Genomic DNA, 19,827 nt, shown 5'->3' with positions numbered 1-19,827 from the left:
CTGCAATCACCACAAAACACAGACAGCTCACTAGCTGCAATCACCACAAAACACAGACAGCTCACTAGCTGCAATCACCACACAAAATGGCACTCTGGCCCAGAGCTCACCTTTCCCTGGGCTTAAATACTTTTAATTACTGATGTGAGTCAGCTGTGTTACCGGGAAAGGTGGCACCTCAGGCAGAAGAAGTGGTGGGACACGCCCACACAGGCACCTTCAGGAGGAGGCCCTGCTAGGGCCGTAACAATACTTTATTGATCCCTGGGGGAAATTATTTTTTGTTACAGTGCTCCATTATGAACCAACATAAACCAACATTAAGACAAGACAGACAATACGCTAACTAAGAATAGTACAGTATATACATATATATACATACATAAGTCACTCATAAATAAATAGCTGGAAAAGAAACGTGTAGTTGTAGCAGTAACCAGTGTGTTAAGTGGATGTGTTGTACAGGGAGATGGCCACAGGCAGGAAAGATTTCCTGATAGAGAGTGCGAGGACAGTATCAGGTACCCAAACCTCTATGAGAAAGGCAGCGAGAAAAGACTAATGATCCAGCATGTGGAGCCAGTCATTCCAATAACATGGACAAGTACGAAAAGGTGAAGAAAATTGGGGAAGGTTCATTTGGAAAGGCTATCCTGGTCAAATCCAAAGATCATGGACACCAATATGTCATCAAGGAGATTGGCATATCTGGAATGTCCAGCAAAGAGAGGCAGGAATCTCGGAAGGAAGTTGCTGTTCTTGCCAACATGAGTCATCCAAAGATCGTCCAGTATAAGGAATCTTTTGAAGAGGGTGGCTGCCTGTATATTGTGATGGACTACTGCGAGGGTGGAGACCTATTCAAAAAGATCAACTCTCAGAAAGGGGTACTGTTCTCAGAAGCACAAATCCTAGATTGGCTTGTGCAGATCTGCCTAGTGCTCAAGCATGTACACGATCGAAAAATTCTCCACAGAGACATAAAATCACAGAACATCTTTTTGACAAAAGATGGAACAGTTCAGCTTGGAGACTTTGGAATTGCAAGGGTGCTGAACAGCACTGTAGAACTGGCAAGAACATGCATAGGAACACCATATTGCCTGTCACCAGAGATCTGTGAAAATAAACCATACAATAACAAAAGTGATATTTGGGCCCTAGGGTGTGTTCTGTATGAAATGTTCACTCTTAAGCATGCATTTGAGGCTGGCAACATGAAGAACTTGGTTCTTAAGATAATTCGTGGGTCGTACCCTCCTGTGTCTTGTCACTACTCCCAAGAAGTGCGATCTCTCCTTGCACAGCTGTTTAAACGCAACCCTCGAGAGCGACCCTCAGTCAACAGCATACTGGACAAACCTTTCCTCTCCTGCAGGATTGAGAAGTTTCTCACACCACAGATCATTGCTCGGGAATTTCGCCATACTTTTCTTCACAAGCAGCCTAAATTGGGTGTGGCACAGGAACCATCAGCCTCAGCCCAGAAAATTACAAAACCAGCCACCAAATACAGAGTGCCTTTAACTGTGAGGAAGGTCCCAGATGGAGCCAGAAAGCCTGCAGACAAGAAACCAGCTGGAAAACACAAACCGGCCCTTCTCCCAGCTACCCCCCAGAGAAGAGTGAGTCAAGTGGAAGAAGAGAGGAAAAAACACGAGGATGGCATCAGAAAGAAGAGGATGGAGATGATTGAGAAAGAAAGGAAACAGAGAGAGCAGATGTTCATGTTGAAAGCGGAGCAGATGAAGAGATATGAAAAGGAAAAGATCAATCGAATAAACCAAGCTAGAGAACAAGGCTGGAAGCATGTCTTGAGTTCTAGTGGAGGTAGCAGCCCAGAGAGAAAGTGTTTTGTAGGAGGTGGAAAGAGAGGTGCACATGTTGCTGCTGTTCAGGGTTCTACTCTAGCTTCTCTCCCAGGTAAAAGCTCTTATGAACACTACCATGCAATCCTCGACCAAATGGCTAGACCGACGCCTAAAGATGTCAGCAGGGAGAGCTCCTCAGCTGGACCTTGCAGTCCCATTCATGTTCCAGCTGCTGCAGGCACAGTGCTTCCTAACGGCCCTGCTCGACGACTAGACCATGACGTAATAAAGAGAGAACTCCACAGGCTGCAGCATGTTTCCAAACAAGCCCATATTAGCAGGCAGCGCGGTCAAATGGCAGTTGGGCGAGCCTTTCAAGTTGAGGAGTTTTTGCAGCGGAGGAGGGAAGCTATGCTCAACAAAGCCCGTGCTGAAGGACAGCTGGAGTACTTGGCAAGGCTCAGACAGATCCGCTTGCAGAACTTCAATGAGCGCCAGCAGATCAAAGCTCGACTCAGAGGAGAGAAGTATGATAGCGATGGTTCTGACAGCCAGGAGTCCAGTGAGGAGGCCACGCTCAGGAGAAAGAAGATAGAGGCTTTAAAAGCACAAGCTAATGCCCGTGCAGCTCTTCTGAAAGAGCAGCTAGAGAAGAAGAGGAGAGAAGCATATGAGAGAGAAAAAAGGGCATGGGAGGACCATCTTGCAGCACGAGGGGTCAAAGGTGGCATGGTGGGAGCAAATATAGTGGCCTCAGAAGCAGTATCGTCTACCTCTGATAGTCCTCTTCCACAGCCAGGCCCCTCTCAGCCAGAACCAGCTGCCAAAACTCCAGCCCTGCCTACACCCAAACCCTCCACCCCAGCTATATCCATGACTGCTGCCCTAAAGAACGTTGGAGCAATGACGCCACTAAAGGAGAGCTTGCCTGAACCAGAGTCTGCAACCATGATCCAGAGTGAGAAGAAGCAGATTCTGCGCAGACTTAACCAGAACCTTAAAGCTCAAAGCCCAGTGGAGGAGTCTCCTTCGGCCCCAGCAGAATCAAGTCCTGCTCCAACCCAAAACCAGTCTGATACAGACAAGAACCCCTCTTCCAATGAAGACCGGAAGAAGTGGGAAGCAGCAGAGCTACCTGTACTTCCCGTGGCTCAGCAAACTTTAGAGGAAACGTGTGCCACAGCAAGCACCACTTCAGCATCTCCAGATGGTAGGCCGTCCTCTGGTGGTGACAGGAAGAAGTGGGAGGCAGGAGTTCCACTTGTCCTCTCTGCAGCTCAGCAAACTCTAGAGGATACATCCCTCATGACCACTGAGCAAACAGCGGGCGAAGTTATACAGATGGCTGTGCTACAGGAAGATGCTCCCAGGAAGATGTGGGGAGCAAGTCCAGACTCTCAGGTGCTGAAGGTACTTAAGGAGGCAGAACTTCAGCCACTCACTCAGCCACTGGAGACTCTCACCATATGTGAGGACGAATCTTCTAGTCCTGTTAAATTAAACCAGATGACAGCAGAAGCTGGCATTGTGAAGATACCTAAAGAAGTGTTACCCCCTGTAGTGGCTGAGAGTCCTGCAGCTACAGATGTGGCCTCACATCAAGAAATCTCCATGGCTGCTGCAATAGAGAGTCCAACACTGCCAACAAGCGTTACTGAGACTCAGGATCCAGCAGACTTGGAGTCGGTGTTTTTAGAGGAAACCCCTAAACAGGCCTCACATCCTCCAAACAGTGTGCAGCAGGCTTGGGAGCAGGAAGGCCAACAGCAAATGCCAGCAGAGGGCGATATAAGACCAACAGGCAACAAAGAGGCTGAGCAGAGTGCAGACAAAGCTCCTGAGCCATCAGCTCAGCATGAGGAGCCCCTATTTATGAAACTGTGTTCCCCGGCCCACCGACGCACTGCCGCCCTCGCTATCCTCTCAGCCCAGTCCTCCATGGATGAATCATCCTCCTCTCTGGCCTCTCGCTCACGCTCTGTCTCACCTCTACGCTCCAAACACCAGAATGCACTCCTCATTGGTCTTTCTACAGGCATGTTTGATGCCAACAACCCCAAGATGCTGCGGACATGCTCTCTACCAGACCTGAGTCGACTCTTCAGCTCTCAGCAGGACGTTACAGTGACTGGCGAGGCTAACGTTGCTCCAGACAACAACCTGGAAATTGAGGACCTGGATGAGGCAGGAAAAGATGATGACCAGTCTGAGACAGAGGATGCTTATGAAGATGAAGATCTGCGTGACATCAGGGCATCCATGGAGAGACTGCTGCAAGAGGAGGTTGGAGCTGGCGACTTTAATGGAAACCCTTCTGAGAGCGGAGACCAGGAGCTTTTCAACAGGATCGCAGCTGAAATCAATCAGGACAACAATCAGATGGCGGTAGACGATGATGACGATGAAGATGAGGATGAAGAAGAGGAAGATGATGAAGGCGATGAGGAGGAAGAAGAGGAGGAGGAGGAATGCTCAAATGGAAGTCCTGCTGATGAGGAGGCAGGGGAATTGCTTACCAATGGTGTGGGAGAGGAGAACCACAGTAATAACAGGCAGCTCAATGAAGAATGGCATTCGGATGGCAGTGGAGAGATGGAGCATCATGATAACATCTTCAGCCGTCTGGAAGAGCTTCGCTTCAACCTGGAGCAGCAGATGGGTTTTGAGAAGTTCATTGAGGCCCACAATAAGATTAAGGCCATACATGAAGATGAGGACAAGAATATTGACCTGGGCTCCAGTTTGGTCCTAAGCATTCTGGGAACTGAGCACCAGCATCTGTATCCCAACATCCTTCATCTAGTGATGGCAGATGGCGCTTATCAAGAAGATAACGATGAGTAATGTTTCGTGCAATGGAGCTGCTGGCAGCTTTGACAATCTGCTAGCAATCTGATGTCTTTCTGTGACACACACGATCGGCAGAAGGATCTATGCATAAAGTGTCCCAGCCTCACATTTAACAGTGTTTCAGGCACACTTGCATGATGTATAGACTGTACTTCATACTTTGACTATCAGCACCTGACACTCTTTTCTAACCAGTGTTCTTTCAAAAGTGCATTATGGAAAAAGACATGTGTTGTTGTTAACCAAAGTTTACTGCAAAATCAAGTAAATGTTTCGTCCACATCTGTGAGTGAAAGACGCACATGGGTTGTCACGATTAAAAGCATAGACTTTGTTGGGTTTAACGTTGTTGTTGGTTCAGTTGGACTCTTTGGTGGGTGAAGATCTGGTCCTCTCAGGTGCTCTCTTTCTGTCCCATCCTCAACCACAGCTTCAGAACTTTAACCAGGTGAGGATTTTATTCAAAACCAGTTCAGCCTCTTGTTCTTGTGATTGTTGTCACCAAATAAGAAGTTAAATAATATCTAAGGCATTTTCCATGTTTCGTACTGCTTGGGTTAAATTAAGCAAAGTTAAACATTTTTGTGAGTGAGACTGTTGTATATGTTGCCAAGGAACTGTAGCAAGACTGTGGTTGGTGTGACGAGTGGAGCAGGAGTTGTACTGATGATATAACTTGTCATATCGACGCTAACAGTAAATCATTTTTGTTTCTAAATTTAAATACTGCAGAACTTTATATGACATAAAAACCTTTTTTAAAGAAAAAAAAAAAAAAGGAAAGATTTCCTGTCGTTCAGTGGTGCTTTTCGGTAATCTCAGTCTCTCACTGAACGAGCTCCTGTGACTGACCAGCATGTCATGGAGTGGGTGGGAGGTGTTATCCAACATTGTCTTTATCTTGGACAGCATCCACCTCTCCGACACCACCTTGAGGGAGTCCAGCTCCATCCCCACAACATTACTGGCCTTACGGATTAGTTTATTAAGTCTGTTGGCATCTGCGACCCTCAGCCTGCTCCCCCAGCATGCAACAGCATAGAGGATCGCACTGGCCACAACAGACTCATAGAAAATCCTGAGCATTTTCTGGCACATGTTGAAGGACCTCAGTCGCCTCAAAAAATAGAGACGACTCTGGCCCTTCCTGTAAAGTGCTGTGGTATTTTTAGCCCAGTCCAGTTTATTGTCAATGTGTACTCCAAGGTATTTATAGTCCTCCACAAAGTCAACACTGACCCCCTGGATTGAAACAGGGGTCAAGTGTTTCCTGGTCTTCCTGAAGTCCACGATCAGTTCCTTGGTCTTTGCCACGTTGAGCTGCAGATGATTCTGCTCACACCACGGGACAAAGGAGTCGACCACAGCCCGGTACTCTGTCTCATCATCCCTGCTGATGCATCCAACCACCGCAGAGTCATCAGAAAACTTCTGAAGATGGCAGGTCTTTGTGCAGTGGCTGAAGTCTGTGGTGTAGAGGGTGAAGAGGAAAGGGGAGAGGACAGTCCCCTGTGGTGCCCCTGTGTTGCTGATCACCTTGTCAGACACGCACTGTGGGAGACGTACATATTGTGGTCTTCCTGTCAGGTAATCAACAATCCAGGACACCAGAGACACATCCACCTGCATCGCTGCTAACTTATCACCCAGGAGGGTCGGCCTGATGGTATTGAAAGCACTAGAAAAGTCAAAAAACATGACCCTCACAGTGCTCGCTGGCTGGTCCAGATGGGTGTAGACACGATTGAGCAGGTAGATGATGGCGTCCTCAGTTCCAAGACAAGGCTGATAAGCGAACTGAAGGGGATCCAGGTGTGGTCTTACTATGGGTCGCAGCTGGTCCAGGATGAGCCTTTCCAGGGTCTTCATGATGTGGGAGGTCAGTGCCATGGGCCTGTAATCCTGGGGGCCATTGGGACGTGGCGTCTTTGGTACAGGGACGAGGCATGATGTCTTCCACATCACCGGGACCCTCTGCAGACTCAGACTCAGCATAAACAGTTTATGAAAGACTCCACACAGCTGGGGGGCACAGGTCTTGAGGACGAGGGGACTCACTCCGTCTGGTCCAGCAGACTTGCTTGAGTGAAGTCTCCTCATTTGCATCTCAACCTGGTATTGAGTGAAGGTGATGGGTGGGGGAGGGGTGTCAGGAATCTCACAGGAGGCAACATGTGAAGAGAGAGGCTGGCACAGTGGTGTGGCTCTGGATTCCAGGCTGACTGCAGGTGAGGTTGTGGGGGTGGGAGCAGACACTGTGGTGTCGAATCTATTGAAAAACAGATTCAACTCGTTAGCTCTATTCTCACCTCCCTCAGCTCCCCTGCTGTTGGTTGACCTGAATCCAGTGATGGTCTTCATGCCCCTCCACACCTCTCTCATGCTGTTCTGCTGGAGTTTCCACTCCAGCTTCCTCCTGTAATTGTCCTTAGCCTCTCTGATCTTGTCCTTTAGTAACACCTGGACCTTCCTCACCTCCTCTTTATTGCCCCCTCTGAAAGCCCTCTTCTTGTTGTTGAGGAGGGCTTTGATGTCCTTAGTCACCCACGGCTTGTTATTTGGGTAACAATGAACAGTCTGAGCTGGAACAATGGAGTCAGTGCAGAAAGTTATGTAGTCTGTGATACACTCAGTAAGCTCATTGATGTCCTCGGTGTGAGGCTCACAGTGTTTCCCAGTTGGTCACCTCGAAACAGCCCTGTAGTTCTGCTATTGCCTCCTCTGACCACCTCCTAATAGTCCTGGTGGTCACAGGTTCCCTCCTCACAATTGGCACATAGCGGGGGGTGAGGTGAATCAGGTTATGATCTGACCTACCAAGTGGGGGGAGGGAGGAGGAGCTGTATGCATCCTGTCATTTTACTTGGGCCAGCACAGCTTAGTGTCCCTGACGTTCTGACCAAGAAGCCCTAATGTAGCTACAGTGACAATGCCACACACAAAAACCGCAAAAACAACAAACCTTAACTTATTTAGTTTATCTACAAGAAATAATCAGCTTTCTCCACAGCGCTCCATTAAGTGTTAAATAAGTATCCGGGTCATGTATCTTTCATGTTTGGATATGTGCTCGTTTTCTTCAAGACTGGCAACCAAGGACATCCCGCTCAGGTGCACCTATGGATGTTCTAAAGTTAAAACCATTTCAATGTCAATTAACATGCTCAATCGTTAAAGCAAAATATAACATTTCTCTTTTTTAATTTTTATTAAAATGAATGTATTTAGACAGACCCAGCACACACTGGAGAGATTATATCTCTCGTCTGGCCTGGGAGCACTCTGGCGTTCCCAGAACTGGATATGTCTAACCTTATATGGTCTTGGTGGCCTGTCTGGGCCTCTGGGTTATATTTGCAAGAAAATTGGGCACTTCCTTGATTATGCTTATCATGATTTTTGTTTGTTTGATCTTTTTCATGTGTGAATGATGCATTTTCTTGAAAGGATACTTTCATTTCTGTTTATAGATTAGTTTCCACACAGAAATGGAAGAACTGAGGCAGCAAATGCAAAAGAGAGTCTGTGCTTTCTGGGAGGCACTTCTATATGTGGAGCTTCATTTGAAATGGGTCTAGTTTGTTAACAGGAAATCCGCCATTACATGGGCAGGAAATGCTATCAGACAAAGAAACAAGACACATAATAGAAACAGATTCTGATAACATTACAGCTGCAACATCATGCAAGTTTTCTCACAAGGAGAGAGGAAGAGCCTCACTGACACAGTTATGTCTCTTACTGATATCCCCAATAAACAAATATTTCAAATAAAACACTTTTTTCCAGAATATACTGCTGCTGCCTTTACAAACAGAAAACTGAGAAACACTACATCATAATACCAGCAGGCTTTGGACAAACAAAGACTAACAAAGGCTTTGGAGTGTGTTGTTTTTGTTTGCGTTTTTTTTTTTTTTTTTTTTTACCTGTATTTAATTCCTTTACAACTAAAATCTGGGAATTTAATCATATTATTATTTTGTTGTATGTCAGGGTTGTGCCAGATAGGTGTACGTTTGCATTGCTTGATGTTTGAAGCTGATAAATGGTAGGTCTTAAATCTCTAGATTATCGCATAGTGCCTGTTCTAGAGCTAGCCAGAGCTCATCTAAGAGGGTGTGTTTTAACCATTCTGAGATGAACTGTAGCCTGTTGGCCAGGAAGTATTGTTGAAAGTTAGGTGACTTTACCTCAACACCTAGACAGAAAATGATCACACACACTTTTTAATCTTTGCAGCCATCATACTTTACTATCTTTTTCCGCTTCACTTTATAGGAATAGAGGCCCATTAGTTGTTTTTGTCACATAGAATACTATAAAAACCCTCAATAAAGCAAGAAACAATAACAGCATCATATTTTAAAGTTTTGTATCATGACTTTAGTAAGACTTTCCAAAAACCATCATAAATGAACTGTACATGATAGCACACTGCTTGGTATCATATTTATTAAAGTAATTAGGAGGAACTGTGTGATTGCGCAACAAAAATTTTGTCACGCTACTCTTTTCTGATTTCTGATTTTTTTCTGTCTGTGAACATGTCAAGTATGTTTAAAAACAAACAAAGATAACAAAATGAAAATGTACAAAACATAGTACTATTGTATTGTGCACATTAAATTGTGCATCTGATGTCAGTGATATACATTTTAATTTAGTTTTTTAGTTTTAAGTTTTAACAGTTTTAATGTCTTTATTCACATTGACGTGTTTCTACACATAAATCAACAACTCTCAGATTTAATATGATTACCAAAGAGACAAAAATCTCAGTTTAGTGTTTTGTGTTTGCATTAGACCTGATATAACAAAGACAGTGAAAAAGTGTGACAAAAAATTTCTTGTCAAAGTTTATAGGTCAAGTGTACAGTTAGCTTTGATTTAGAAGCAGCACAGTATGAAAGAGAAGTTTTTCACATACAGAACATTTAATACTAGGGACAGACAGACTGACTAACATGCTACAGTTCATCTTTATTATTTTCTAGTTGTGTTAGTGTTGCCATCACACTGCGTAGTTTCTCTTCATTGTCATTGATTTCTGCAGCTGTTGTCTCAAAGTACTTATTCATGTACTCCTTGCTGGCTCCAATGAAAGTCTTTAGGTCATCCATTAAATCCAACACTGGTGTAAGCAGTGATGTAGAAATCAACAATGGCTTCATAACTTCAGACCAAGGATCCATGAGACGTCGAAAATCATCAAAGATAGCTGGAACATAGGCTCTGTCTAAATTATTTTCAGCCTGGAAGACAAAAATAAACCAAATTTATGTAACAAAATATACAAAAATATGTAACTATGTGCAAAAAGACTTTCATGTAATGGGAAATTATGTTTGGTTTTAGTTGTTATAGCAATACATATTTTTCTGTTAGCACTCTGTCAATATCCATGTCCACAACATCGTTGACAGACTCACCTTCCTTCTTGCTATTTCCTTTTGTAAAGTTTCAACGTTTCTCTTCAGCTCCTCCTGCAAAACCAGAAAGAACATCAACAAACATGCGCGTGAAACATGTAACGGTGACTAAATGAGCATTTTAAAAGTAAAGAGGAAAGCTTAACCATTAATCGGTCTGTAAAAGTGTTTAATTAGAAATTACATTCTCTATTAAAACAACAACAAAAAAAGAAAATTAATAACCAGTTTACCAGTTCGTCCTTGTTTATCAGTGCACTTGAAAGATGGAGCACACACAGCAGAGTCAAAATCATAACTATGCCTTTGGCAGTTGTGACACCACTCATGGTCAACTGTGCTGCTGCCATCAAAGTTTCTGAAAAACATAAGTATAAAAAGTCTAAAACAACAAGTATAAATAAGGATTTGTAAATAAATGTACAAGTAGAGATGTTGCATGAAAATCTGCCTGCAATATTTTTTCATGGTACAATGTTGCTGTTCTTACCTGCCAGTGACAAACGAACTGATGAATGCTGACATGAAGGACTGACACACAAACTCACACACAGAGTGGCCCCTCCTCTATGACACGGCTCAGCTGTGGGTGGGTCAAAGCACCTCTTTCATTTGAATTCCAAAAAGTCCCGTTCTGCTGTGGGTTCATACTAGCTGTCTGTCATCCTGGTAACAGGGTAAGCCTTGTCACTGTGAAACCTCAAACACCTAGTTAAAAATGTAATAAAGTAAATATTTGTCAAATACAGACAGCTTTTATTTCATTATATAGTGACATGTAAATGGTTTAAAGCAGCTCCACATTTTTAACATTTGTATCTGTGAGTGTATGTTCAGACATTCAGACTGCAGACATTTCTGCATGTCTTGATCACATTAAAAGATCTGTCTTAAAAAGATTGTTGCACATACTTCCTATCGTTTTAGGTAAAAACATCTTCAGCAAATACAGTTTGAATACTCACTGTCACTAATGAGCATTGAGAATCAGAGTAACGTGAAGATCAACAACTGCTTTTCACAGGGACAGTATCAGATATAAGGATAAGGATAACTCTTTATTGTCATCGCACAGTTATAATTTGTACAATAGTACAGCAAAAGTGGAAACTGTCCCACGTCGGCACTAAGCAACTAAACACAACACAACACAGGAGAGTATTTATTGGATTTTTAAAAAGTGAGAAATGGTATGAACACAAAAGGTATGAAATTCTTATTGTTAATGTATCTTTATTTCAGACATATACAGCAAACCAATAGATACAAGAACACATGCTTGCATTTACATGTACAAATACATATGTAAATACACACATGTATGTGCTCGGACAAAACAACAACAAAAAAGAAACTAAATAAAATAGAGTCTAAATGACATGAAATTACAATTATTAAGTCTGAAATGGAGTAGGAAGAAATATGTACATACTCATTAATCCCTATCCCATGCACAACATTCTGTTAAATCCCACTATTCATTGTTTAATTGCTTTAAGAGTCTTTAGATTTAATTTTCCCCTCAATTCATCTTCTGTACATTTCCTGGTAACATATTGTATCTGGCTTTGTACATATTTTTTTTGTAAGTGGGCGGGGGAGGAAGCTACAGTTAGTACAAGAAGCATCAGCTCTGATTTATTTTAACTTTAGGGCTTGACGAAGAAAGCTCAAGAAAAAAATCTTCACATGATACAGATACATACAAATTACATACAAATGTATAATGTTTAAATATATATTCGAACATTAATGAATTATTGGTCAATATCAGTAAAGCAAAAGACATTCTCTGTTTACTGCAACATTGTGTCACATTAATTTAGCAAAGTTCCAAATGAATAACTTCATGGAGATATAAGCTCCTTGTCGCACCCAGCTCTCTATTTTTGCAGCAAACTCATCTTCTTGTTTATTAAAGTTCTTAAATTCTTCAACATGTGCGAACAGATGTTAACGGTTTCCTTCAGTGGTTTGGAATCAGGCAATGATCTCTTCACCATTTCCAGCTGATGAGCGTATTTCTCCAACATTTCCTCAACACCTGATGTTGATATTATGTACATGAATTTTGCCTGAATGAGAAAAATAAAAGTTTTAGCAGAATCACAAAAACAAATCACTAATTATCAGATCAGTAAAGGTATGCTGATGTTATTGGAGTTTTTTGTTACTGATGTAATGAATTAAACACTTTCTCAGTCAACGTGTGAGTAACATGGAGAGTTACTGACCCACCTTTAGCCTTTGTTCTTCTTTTATAGCTTTGTGCAGGGTTTCCTTGAATAGTTTCTGAAAATGAAAGAAGCAGAGCATAGTGAGTGTGACAGCCGGTTGAGGAACACATTGAAAACCACAGCAAAAGAAGAAAATTCTAACAAGAACATATTATATATGTAAAACTAATTAACAAAGGCATAGAAAACATTAGCATTTACCAGTTTCTCCTTGTCATTCAGTGAACTTGAGAGATCAAACAGTTTTGTGATTGTTTCCTGTCTATATTTGTCTTCTGCCTGATGGAAAAAATAGCACATTTAAATTTACTAGATTATTCTGCATCCTGTACACTGCAGTTACTATACTTTCAGCATATCACTATAGACAGTTCAATGTAAAATGCACTCATTAAGTAAATACACAGCAGATTTTACAAAACTAACTTGGAGCCTAAGCAACCCACCTTCCATCTTTCTGCTTCTTTTATCGCCATCTTCATGTACTCAAGCATCTATAGTTCATTGCAAATAAAGGAAAAAAAATAACAGCAGTTAATGAGCTTGTAACTGTACATGTACAAAGAAACGTGTAATTGTTGTATCATAAAAGGGAATTCAGCAAGAATGAATTCACCAGTTGGTCCTCGGGATACAGGGAAGTTGAGACTGAAATGAGGCACAGCAGAGAGAAGATGAGAAATAAGCCTCTGGCACCAGCCGGTCCCCTGGTTCTGGAAAAATCTGCTGCTGCCATCGCTTGTAAAAGTGGACCAAGTGCTCAGCTTGAGAAAAAGTTGAGAAAACAGAGAAATTTGGAACAATAGATTTTTAAAAATGTAATATATATATCTATTTTTTACCTGCTGTGTGAATCTAGGAAAAGCTGCTGTACCGTACAGGCAAAGACTGAAAACGTAATGAGATAACATGCTGCAAATGCTTTGTATACGATGTGACTTAACTCAGCCCACGTCTCACGTGTGAGCAGCCCTTTCACTTTTGTTTTCAACAAAGCTTTTGTGTATGGAACGCCAGGACTGCCATAATGAATTAATTAAATACACCATTAAATAATTAATTAAATGTGGCAATAATTAATTAAAATTGGAATTAATTAATTAAATAAATAGTTATGACACATGTAATTAATTAATTATTGACACATTTAATTAATTATTTATGTATTTCACATTTTAATTAATTATTGACACATTTAATTAATTAATTATTGACACATTTAATTAATTATTTATGTATTTCACATTTTAATTAATTATTGACACATTTCATTAATTATTGACACATTTAATTAATTATTTAATGATATATTTATTTATTTCATTTTGGCAGTCCTGACGCCTGGCTCTCATCATGAAATAATTTTATCTGTCAGCCTCACCCATCAAACTCAGGGGGCGGGGTTAACGCTGATCGAGTCAAAACCATTGCTTTGGCCTGGTGGCCATTGTTTCTAGCACACAACAACCGGCATGTGGAAGCTAACAGAACTGAGCTTTGAAAAACCCTGTTTGTGTGTTACCAAATACCGTTTTAATATTTTTTTAGCCGAGAATGTAGTGGTTTAATCTTCATGTGTCTGGTCGGTTTGTCAAGATACAGCCTCTTTGCAAAAGTGTTTCGATGATTTCGGAGATGTCTGCCCAGTCTCACGGCAAAGCGTGGGATAGACCCGCTCGCCTCGCAAGCAATCCCACCGACAAAGCGCAGGCCCCGGTACACAGCTGTAGTAACCCCCGCTGACTTCTTTTACTGAGGTTATATTTATCGATGTTTTATTTCCTGATGTTCTTATGTGTCCTACGTGTTTCAGTCGCCAATTCTGAATTATAACTAACATTAAAAACATGTTTAAGGAGGAGAGAGAGCAAATAAATCTGTTTAACATCTGATCTTTGGGTTTTTGTTCAGTAATCAGCGTGACCTGTGTATAAACGCATAAAAGAGATAACGTTGGTGTTTCCGTCATGTAGTAACTGCTGGCTTTAACTGTACAAAGGTTGTTCGACACTATGAAACACATACAGACTTCATGATGTTCGGCTAATATTTTTATTGTGAATATTAATCATGCTGACCTCGCTCTGTACACCACGCAGCGAGGTCAGCATATCCACGATATCCTCAGCTCCATGAGTTAACACAAAGTTTCCCAGCTGACTATCTAACTGCCAACTATTCCAGAGACGTGAAAATATACAGCATAAAGAAAAGTGTAAGAGACTCAGCAGCAGATTAGAATAACAGTTATACATTTAATAAATCACCAAATGAATCCAAGAAACGAGCAAACCTGTTCCGACAATTTGAATTTGTATTCCCTCAGCTGCAGACTCGCTGCTGTTTAAATGTTTGAAAAGGAAGATTAGATATAAAAAACGTCAAACATAGACTCAGTCTGCCTTCACATTTGATATGAGGCCAGCACGTATAGTGGCCTCAGCAGGCTATTACTGAAATACACGTGCTATATCATAAACTATGATATAAACAGGGAGGTCCTATTAACATGTTTAGTTTTAAAGGACACCTTCCTGCCTTTAGTCTCATTCATGAGCAGTATTAGTTTTCTTCTAACATCCAGAAGTCTGCACAATGTGTTTCATAGTTTGTAACAAGCCTTTGACAGGTAAACATAACATGACCGAAAAAGCAAAAAAAAAAAAAAAAAAAAAAAAAAAAAAAAGAGAGAGAGAGAGAGAGAGAGAGTGTTGACATAAGAAGAGAAAATGCTCTCAATTATGGAGACAGGCAAATGGTTCATTTATGTTTGATGTGTGTTTATTCCTCCCTAAATATCGTCGGTGAAGTTCGCCATGCATGTCAGATTTTCCTGTGCATTTTTATACCTCTGCCAACAGAGAGAGAAAAAAAATCACATTCTAACAGACAGCTGGTGCTTAGAATACAGTTGAATAACTATTAAAAAACAGATGATATTTAGCTGATAGTTCAGTCTAACACATGTGCCACTGAACCATTAAACGTCTGTGAAACTATGCAGTTATGAAACGTAACTTTAACCTCAGCCAAACCAATTTGCTCAGTTGTAAATAAAACAGCGAAGTAAACGTGACCCGACAGACAGAACCTGAGTGAATGAAGTCCAGCGTTTAACCACTGAGAGCTAAAACTCAGCTGAGGTTTGAAAGCTGTGTGCCGGTGATTGGACATCAGCCGCTGATAAAGCTGTTCGCCTATAAAGTGCTCTGTAAGAAAACGAGCTCCAGCAGCTCTGCGCTCGGGGAAAACACTATATTTACTTATCTTGTGCAGAAAAATGCGCTGACATTGCGTTATATCGAGCACCGGCTGCCCAGTTAAACTGTGACTATCACCAGGTAACTAGGCGTGTTTCTTGAATTAGCAGCAGGTGTTAAACAGCTGACAGATGAGGAGGAGGATGCATGCAGGTAAACTGAGGGTCTGTTGAGCTGATCGCTGGTTTCGTGAGAAAAATGTCAGCTCGTTCTTTATGTTACAGAAGCACAGAGACACAAGACCAGGCGGAAAGAGACGATCGTTCGGTGAAAATGAGAATCTGCGAATGCAACATGTGGAACACGGAGAGTGGAATATGTAAACAAACCGGTTAACGTAACCCCCTCGGTGCACTCTGCATGCTAACTGTTAGCAGAGCTAGTGAAATCTCTGAAAACATCTGAGCACTTTTGCAAACATGTTCTATGTTGACAACCTGACCAGACATACGTCGCGACATTCGCGGCTAAAACACTGTTAAAAGTGTAGCTGGTGACAGAAAAACGGGGTATTTTAAAACTACACCACCACCATTGCTGCTTGTGATTTGATCTGCATTCTGGAATAACTGGCTGCCCCAAGTCTACACAAGCAATCGATTTTCTAGGATCGACCTGTTTTGATTTACTTTGCACGGCAACCAATCAAATGTTAGAGAAGCTGCATGGGCAGCGTTAACCCCGCCCCCTGAGTTTGATGGGTGAGGCTGACAGATAAAATTATTTCATGACGAGAGCCAGGCGTCAGGACTGCCAAAATGAAATAAATAAATATATCATTAAATAATTAATTAAATGTGTCAATAATTAATTAAAATGTGAAATACATAAATAATTAATTAAATGTGTCAATAATTAATTAATTACATGTGTCAATAATTAATTAAAATGTGAAATACATAAATAATTAATTAAATGTGTCAATAATTAATTAATTACATGTGTCATAACTATTTATTTAATTAATTAATTCCAATTTTAATTAATTATTGCCACATTTAATTAATTATTTAATGGTGTATTTAATTAATTCATTATGGCAGTCCTGGCGTTCCATATTTGTGTTTGTCTAGTCTGCTTTATAGGAATAGAAGCCCATCAGCTATTGTTATGACATACCATGACAAAACACGCTTTTCCATTGAGCTTTTAGGATGACACTTCATAAAACGTGTCATAAGTGGATTGTGAATTATGTTATATATTTTTATTAGTGTTTAATAAGTACTAGAAAAGTTTGGATTATATTTACTTATTTGAGTCGTTTCCTTTAATTAAAAAATTTAATTCAGTGTAACTCTCGACCTGCCATACTAGTTACATACTTTTAATTCTTTCAGTTTTGGGGAAGAAATAAAGTAATATTTACTATGTTTTTATAAAGCATAGAAGATGTAGAAAGAGTAAAAAAGAAAAGCACACAAAGAGCAGTTAGTGTGATATAATTTATTTAATCTAGGACAAGTATTCAGGGCTAACCTTCATTGTTGTTGTTGAGTATTCAAAGTTAAATAGAAGATCTATATTAACCAACAGAAGACACAAATAAAAGGGAACACAGTAAGATAACAATATTTGAATACAAGTTTCTGTTTTGTTTTTTATCAAAAGTTAGTAAAAACTACTTTTTTCTAAGTTTGAGTTTAATAAAACCATGATTATCAGTCTATTATGCAAAATGCAATAAAAGCTGCTTCCCAGTGAGAACAGCATAAACAACATACAGCTGTCATTTCTCTTACAGAAAACCATCATATTTAATGATGAGATTTATCATTATTTTATGATTTATTTTGTATTATTATTTATTATATAGAAACTTTTAAAGTTTATTCTGTTGAGTTTTAGGAGGATTTTCATGTTTTCCTCTTATTTCCCCATTTTTCTTCGTCCTCTCTGTCTGATGGGATGATGGTTCTCTTGTAGAAGCGTCTCAAACTATTTACTACGTCCATCATTGCAGGAAAATCCTCAAAAAATGACGATGTCCGTATTAGTTCTTCCAAAGACTGAAGAAACTGTAGTTTTTCATCAAGTTCACTTGCTTGTTTCTTCTTGTATTCTGCCTGAAGAAGAAAACAACATTTATTTTTAGAAAAAGTCAAATTTACTTCTACAGTCAGACTGATTTGCAGTTGTCTTAGTGTGCACTGATATGACTCATACGCAGTTGTTTTTTCCTGCATGACCAAATTTGACTGATAACATGCAATCAACATCAACCCGACTGACCCATCGTCCTTCTGGCTGCTTTGGCTTTTTCTGATTTTCTAAGTTGTTCTGAGAAACTTCTCAGAATATTTTGAAATGTGCAAAAACAGGATGTGTCAGTTGCTTAAGCACTACATATTAACAACTCTACATAGAGAGAAAAACACCCAAACTTTGATATGCTTATAATGACTTAAATAGTGTCTGTAGTTTTACATTTGCAAATAAATGTTTCATAGAAGTACCTTCAGCAACAATTAATTCAGCAGTGACTTTGTTCTTACTTTCATCAGTGAATTTGTGACATAAACCAGGGACAGCAGAAAGATGAGGATTAAAATGTTGCTGTTTCTGACACCAGCCAGTCCTCTGCTTCTGAACGCTGCTGCTGCCATCACTGTGGAAATAAAAACAACATTTGAGCTTAAGAGAAAATGATGGAAGATAAAACAAATGAATAAATAAATAATCAAATCTATGTTTCCTCTTGTTATGTTAATAAAATATTTAAAAAAGAAATCTTGGGTATAAACCATCCTACGGTGTAGTTTTGCTGATCTTACCTGCCTGGGGAAGAGACAAACAACTGTTTCACAGACTGAAAACACAAGGGAATCGCATGCTACAAATACTTAATGTTCTCCTGATGTGACTTCCCTCTGATCTGTGAGCTGCTCTTTCACTTTATTTCACAGTTGTGATATGATCTATGTGGCGGGGGTGTGGTCTCCGGCCTGCTGCAGCAGAGGGGTGTTACAGTGAGCTCTCAGGGAGGTGTGGCTGAGAGGGTGGGTGGGACTGCTTAAGGTGATCATCTTCTTCTCTGTATTTTTAAATAGTGATGACGGGGACAGAGATGGGAAGAACGTTCCGGCCGGAACGTCAGAACACAGTTGCTTTTATATACCAAGTTTATATGCTGCTTATTTAGCATTTAACCTTCTGTTAGTTTGAGCCAGCCCGCCGATATCATCCAATTAATAAGGTGGGCAGTTTTAGTGTCGGATGAGCGGCAAGCTTCTTCTTCTATACTCTGGGACAATTTGGCCTTAAGTGGTGTTCTGGCCGACACACCGGGGGGGCTGTAGTGCTAAAGAGTGAATCAGTGCCACAACCATGTGTATTCCTGATATCTCCACTCCAATGAGAGAATGAGAAAGAGGTGGAAACACACACAGCAAATCTGATTAATTAAATGGGGCAAGCAAACCTAAACATAGAACACTACCAAAATAAAACGGGACAGAAAAACTAAATGAAAAAAGTCCAAACTCAAAACACTGGGACAGCAACCCAGGTACCAAGACAGTTACAGAATTTCCATTTTTGGCAGTGAGCAAACACTGGACAACAATCAGCCAGCTGATTATAGGGAGTAAAGAAACTCCCTATAAACAGGAAGAAAAGAGGAAAATACAATTATTGATTACATTGCAAGTGATACAGCTTGGAGCTTGAGAAACTGTTGTCTTTCTTGTTTCACTCTGACGTCCCATGAAAATGCTTTTTGATATGACATTTATAAGAACAAGGCTTTGTAAAGCTGATGTTTCATGGCCGTTGTAACACCCAGTGACACGTTAGACATGCATTTCGGGCGTATGACAGATCCAAACTGTACAAACATGTGAGTCACATCAAATTCCAAGCAAGTCTTTGTACTTAATATTGAGAGCAAACGAATTTAATAAATATTGAGGTTTTGAGTTTCACACCATGCACAGTTAACTTTTTTTCTAATGAACAGTATACTGTTCATTAGATTTATAATATATTATAAACATGTACATTAAACATATTTAACAAACAAGATTTCTTGTTTTCTTTCTCATTATGTTTCTAAAACTAAGCTAAAAGTTCATTTATTCCTGTGTAAATAAATCTATAAAACGGTGACTGGAGGATGTAAATCTTTTCACAATACAAAGTGAGAAGTGAAACCTAGTTTTTTTTGCACTTTAAAGGTCTGTGAACTAAAATGTAAAATTTATACAAACTATAAAGTAAATTTTCAGTGTAATTCGAT

General features: G+C 40.4%; 1 long non-coding RNA gene and 1 pseudogene across 1 annotated transcript; one reads left to right on the top strand and one right to left on the bottom strand.

Annotated features, from left to right (window-relative positions):
• Window positions 1-515: 515 nt before the first annotated feature.
• On the top strand, window positions 516-4,707 carry LOC113018634 (serine/threonine-protein kinase Nek1 pseudogene; annotated as a pseudogene).
• A 12,681-nt stretch (window positions 4,708-17,388) lies between these two features.
• Window positions 17,389-19,147, bottom strand: LOC113012177 (uncharacterized). The gene is made up of 3 exons (XR_003270658.1): window positions 18,365-19,147; window positions 18,086-18,198; window positions 17,389-17,656 (listed from the first exon to the last, which is right to left on the bottom strand). It is a non-coding gene; the product is annotated as an uncharacterized LOC113012177 (long non-coding RNA).
• Between the last annotated feature and the right edge of the window lie 680 nt (window positions 19,148-19,827).

This window comes from Astatotilapia calliptera, chromosome 3 (assembly GCF_900246225.1).
Source record: "Astatotilapia calliptera chromosome 3, fAstCal1.2, whole genome shotgun sequence".
Lineage (NCBI taxonomy): Eukaryota > Metazoa > Chordata > Actinopteri > Cichliformes > Cichlidae > Astatotilapia > Astatotilapia calliptera.
The sequence above is the reverse complement of the archived record's forward strand: the minus strand, read 5'-3'. Positions and strand labels throughout refer to the sequence as shown.